The 6,151-nt window shown below is 33.8% G+C and overlaps 1 pseudogene; it reads right to left on the reverse strand.

The window, feature by feature from the left end:
• Positions 1–2,748: 2,748 nt before the first annotated feature.
• On the reverse strand, positions 2,749–6,151 carry LOC128165967 (uncharacterized; annotated as a pseudogene).

A 6,151-nucleotide genomic window follows, 5' to 3' on the forward strand; every position in this document is an offset into this window, starting at 1 on the left:
CAAATTTTAACCTGATAATAATCAAGACATGTGTGATAAAGATTGAGCATTTAAAAAAAAAAATTCGATGGTGAAATTAAAAAAAAAAGAAATAAAAGGAAAAAATTAGAACAAAATATTTGGAGTTTTACAAGTTACCTCCCTTTGAAAAGTTGGAAAATGCTGAAAAACAGCTGAAATGATTTTTTTTGCATCTTGTAACCCTTGGTTTACCATCAATTGACTCTTTAAATAATGCTTCAATACCATCGTATCCATTTCGTTAAAAAGACAATTTCAGTACGATGTAAGAGTTATAGAACATTAGAGTGAAAATCTTTTTTGTATAGAGATAAAAATGCTTTAAAATGGCAGCCACCCCCAGCCTCGTTAACTTAAACGCATACAAAATTGTATTAAAGCTGACATGAATTCATAAATACGCATTATTTCCCTTATATTTCCCTTATATTTTCGACTACTGCCATATAGTTGTCGATTTCTATTGTTCTGCTCATCGCTATTCACCTCCTATATAAGACCGATAGCACTAATCATTGCCTTACCGCATTCGGATATTTCATTCACCCAAACACATTTCATTGGAAGGAAAAGATTGTAGAACCGCATTTTGAACAAAAATAATATGACAATCACTGCACTGGTAAGTAATATCAAATGAACGACTAAACAAGACAGACTGATATCCAGAAACACGTATTTCAAAAATCCTCAATAGTTGTTGAACGTTTTCCTGACTCTCTTATAACATCGCATATGCGCAAACCACACACTGTAGCAGATCGTGCAATCACCGCATGGAATTTAGAAACGGGGTGGGTTTTTTTTTTAAACCGATGGAAACGATGTTACGTTGTTACTTTCTCAAAATTACAATCATTTATTTACTGTGTTGGATAAATTGCCGCCGGGGTTAAAAGATGCAGACGTCACGCACTCTGTTGAAACAACACACGTGTTCGATGTGCATGCAAAGTAAGGCAGCACTATCTGTGCTATACAATACGGATACATGGAGAATTCTTTCATTCTTTCAAAGAATAAATATATTTTATGTTTTATTGATTGTAGTTTCCATAGTTTATTTTTTCACACATTTTACTACTGTACAATATGTCTAGTTCATTCATTTAGACGTCCGTGCATACTGAATGCCTAGATCGGAAAGCAACAGACCGTAACTTTCATATACCCAAGTGGCATATGAGGAGCAATCAAAACTATTATGGCGACCAAATGCTTTTAAGAATTCATGTCAGCTCTAATTACTAATCTGTTTGCAACTGAAAAAGATAAACATCAGTTTTCACAACTACGGAAAGTATAAAATATTCTGGCTTCTGACACTTAGTCAAATTATTTTCAATATATTTGATCAGTGCTTACCACCTACTCAAGATACACCGGTATTACAATAGTCAGGTACTCTTTACACAGTTGCGCTGAGAAATGTAGTTGATTCAGGATCAGCAGATACAACATTACATCAAATGTTTAGAATATTGATGTATTTTCTATAGGAGGAAGAAAACAAAACTAACTTTATATTATTTTTATAAATCACCTTTACCCAAGAAATATAAGCGTGCAGTATAATATATTCCTACGCTAGCTTCCTCCTCATTCTTCTTCACGAAAATATAGGCCATTCTTCGATTGAAATTCTTTAACTTATAAATATTACTTATATTATTACAAGAGCACATATTATATATGTATATTACTTTCATGATTATCATTTGTAACACATTCTCTTTTAATTATTTATTGTGGATGAGTGTGTAATGACGAAAAGGTGATGCAACACCTGCACCATATTTCTGATTGCACTTGTGTAGACTCTGTTTAACGATGTGTGCAATGTGACGCAAGGCTGGTGGCAGTACTTGCTGTGGACAATTAGAACTACATGTATATACGCCAGTTTTTCTTATCAAGTGGTTTTAACTTAGAAATTGACTGAGCACAGTAAAAATTAAAGTAATTTAAAAGTCGAATATCTTGAATATGGAGTAACCCATATCCGTTCTTGTTAAACGTTAAACCTGTATGTATGCTCTTAACAAAGTTTGCTCAAAGACAATCATATTTAAATGTTTCCTCAACCCACGAATATATCTTAATCTTTCGCACATTTCAGTACTTTGATTTTGGAATGCTTCTGTTAATGAAACTGCCTCCGAATACGCGTAGTTTTGTCTTCTTCAAACTCTTAGTGTAAAAGATTCCAGCACAGAATATAATTTATGCAAACTAATTTCCACTACTGTTGTTGTAGTTACTAAAGATTGTTTGCTAACAAATTAATCCATGCAATATAATTTCTGATGTGAACAAAGTGGATGCGATTATTATAGTCTTTAGTCGCTTAGTACGTGGGCTTAGAGCAGATCCCTGGTTGTACTCTGCTTGAATTAATTCAATATAAAACAGCAGATCAAAAATTCTACAAAATACTTCTCGAGTTTGGTATATACAATGTATGGGTTTTATTCTTCTGCCATGTTGTAAATTTTGAATTTACCGGGTGGCAGTAAATACAAAATTTACAACATGACACTTCCAATGATTACTAGTATCTGATCAATTGTGAGTAGTAAGTGATGTTATGGCATGTCAAACGTAGCAATATTCGATCTTTTCCATTTGTATTATATAAAAATTCATTTGTATTTATAATTTTCTATTTGTATTGATAATTTTCCATTTGTATTCTATATATAATTTTCCATTTGCATTGTATAGATTTCATTTGTATTCTATAATTGTCCATAAGTATTGTGTAATTTTCAATTTGTATTGTATAATTTTTCATTTGTGATGTATAATTATAGAATACAAATAGAAAATTATAAAATAGAAATGTAAAAATAATAGAATACAAATGGAAAATTATAGAATACAAATGGAAAATTATAGAATACAAATGGAAATTTATAGAATACAAAGAAAAAAATGATTAAATACAAAAGAAATTTATATAATTCAAATGGATAATTATAGAAAACAAATTTGCACAACGGATAAGACATCTTAATTTCTAATAAATCGGCCTCACTTTTAAGTTTTAGGTGTTTTATTTCTAATTCTTTATGACTTCACGTGTTGCCATCTTCCTCTTGTTTTCTTTATGTCGTTCATCTAGTAATCATATGGACATATTTGCAAATACACACATGCTTATAAAATAAGAATTATTAAAGTTTTATTGTAGTGTTCTACTTCTCATCTGTATTTCCCCGTTTACTTGTAACAAAAATATATAGGTATCTCCTCCATCTTCCTGTTTAAAGATACCGAAGGTCATGCTTCTTCTGAAGATTCAGAAGAAGCTGAAGCATCACCGGTGCACGTGGTCTCATTCGATCCCCGCCAGCGATTGGACAGATGGCGTTGGTTCTATATAATTGTATATACTTTGGGGTTTTTTCTTCAGAATGACAATGCATTTAAGAACGTTAATATGAATTTTACTTTGACAACGTTCTACCTATTATAAATATGATATTTTTCATTACCATCGGAATCAATGCCCCCGACCAACCCAACAATATTGGGTCAGGTGTCCATTGCTTGGTACAGTTTTTCCTCCGCTTGAGTAAGGGGCGCCGAGGGTGGACCTCCCTCTGCCTTTGGCCTGCGTATGCCATCAATTTTTTCTTTCGCTAAAAATTTATGTCAATTATCAACAAGTCTTAAACTATAGTGCCAGTATATACCTCTTTGTTTGGTGTTGTCATATTTTTTGTAGATGGACTCATGCAGACGTTCTGTCATTTTGAAATTGTCTACCCCCTCTCCCCCCCCCCCCCCCAATAAAAACACACAAAAAACAACAACAAAACGTTACATTATGTGCTAAGCAAACATTTGGATTTTCGTTTTTCTAGAATCTATTTATTTTTATTGATGATATATGGATGTAAACAAAATCTTTACATGACTTTTAGATCTATGTTTCAGAAAAAAATAATGGTATTGTGTGTTTTATATGTTTTATAGTATGTTTGAGGCCTGGGATCACGTAAATATAATATGCATGTATGCGTGTATATTATTCAATACTGATATACATTGTATGCCAGTGCAATAATATCAAAGTGTGTTTGTGATTTAGACGTGTTAAATTATTACAATTTAATGAAGAATAAGGAATGCATTTTTATAAACTGTACGTATTTCCTATTTTTAAAAGTAGAGCACTCGGCCAGGTATAGCCTAATATAGGACTGGATTAAACTGGGATAAAATTGGTGTATACACCTACTATAAATATAAGGGAGGTTACAATATAAACGGGAATCGTCTGGTCAAAACAACCGACAAGTAAGTGAACATAATACAAATGTACAATTTCAGAGTGTCTGCTATGGACTTCCAGGTCTCTTCTTTTATTTCCCCGTGCGTTCCCTTGACACCCCGCCCCTTTCATTTTCACAAACAATCGATCTTCATATCCTCTTTTATTAGAATTATCTCCTCTTCAGTTATCCAATATTTACCCACCGTTTCCTTTTCCCCGCTGTTATTAACCCAAGTGTATCTTTCTCAGCTCCATTTTACAAAGATATAACAAACAGACGACAGATATTTTAATGGGTATGAGCCCGTCCTATGATAACGTCAAAATTTCGCGAGAATGCACGATATCATGTAACAACTCAACTGAGTGGGGGGGGGGGGGGGGGGTACACTTTAACTGGGGCGATCATCAGTGCAATTGGTGGTGATGATTTGAGGAAAACCTTTCAGGAAACTTCAAGGTCTTGAGTTTGGTACTGAGGTTGAGGGAGAGTGAAGTTTGGTGACGCCGGTGCCTGGTCTGAACCTTGGCAGCGATTCAAGTACACAAACTGATGTCATAGCAACGCAGCAGGAGAGCCAGGTGCACTAAACTGACGTCATAGAAAAATCCGGAAAAAACAAGTTTTAGTGTTATATAAGGGAGCTGTAGGGAGATTAACCGTCACTTCCAATTTTTTTCGGGCAATAGATTCAGCAAACTTAAAAGAAAAAAAAACACGGAAATGGTATTTAAGTATAATTCCATTTGGCCTAAGGGGAAGGGAAGAAAAGACGGGAGCAAAGGTTATTTAAAACCAATTGTGAAACCCTCGCCGACGGACAAAGAAAAAACGGAAGAAAGGAAGGGAGATATTCCAGAGGAGCATTTAGGGGGTAATGGAACTCTTGAACATCCCCCATTGTTTGAGCCTATGGAGGAAGAAAAGACGGAGAATGTAGAAGAGGAAAAAGAGGAAAAAGACGCGGAGGGGAGAGAGATGGGGAGAAAGAAGAAGAAAAAGAAGAAATTTAAGAAGAAAAAGAAAAAGAAGAAAGTAAAGAAGAAGAAGAGGGAGGAGGAGGATGAGAAGGAGGAAGAAGTCGAAGGGACAGCAGCATCAGAAGGTCAGGACAAATTAAGGGAAGTGAATGAAGTTTGTAAGTGTGTGAAGATTGCACCTGGGCCGAAAAGAAAAGAAAAGGAGAAGAAAGAGAAGAAGAGGATAAAAAAATGAATGAAAAGAAATGAAGAGCCAAACAACAATTGCTTTGGGAATCTTACTTGAAATTCAAAATGATTAAACAACCACAAAGAGCTGTTGAAGTTACTCCAAGTCTGCGAGGTCTTTGAGAAAATTAAGAAAATGTGAACTGGTTTACTGTGAACTTGTTAGTTAGAGAGCTCTAAATTGACTAATTGAACTGTTTAATTAATTGTTCATCACCCCATTTTTTTGTAAATAGTCATGACGATTTCATTGTAAATATATTTCATTGTTTATGATCATTACCCAGATTGTTGTTCACTGTTTATGAATTTTGCTGTTTCTTGTTCAATAAATTTGTTGCATTTCAATCTAGTTTTTATTTCTCACAAAAAGTGAGACTTTGGTCCTAATATCAAATAAAAACAAGAATAATGTTTTTTTTCATAATTTTTTATTAACAACAATCAAAACTAGATGCTGTCATTAGACAGTAATATCCACACCATGTGTTTGTCCCTAAATAACACTGTTTTGTATCAGTTTTACTAAAAACGAAGGCTTCATGCAATTTCTGATAACTTTTAAAATTTAAAAGTTTCATAAATTGAGATCCCGTCCCATAACACACATGAGCGGCCCTTTATGTACAATTTGGCCAT

The sequence above is a fragment of the Crassostrea angulata genome, chromosome 10, assembly GCF_025612915.1.
Source record: "Crassostrea angulata isolate pt1a10 chromosome 10, ASM2561291v2, whole genome shotgun sequence".
Taxonomy (NCBI): Eukaryota; Metazoa; Mollusca; class Bivalvia; order Ostreida; family Ostreidae; genus Magallana; species Magallana angulata.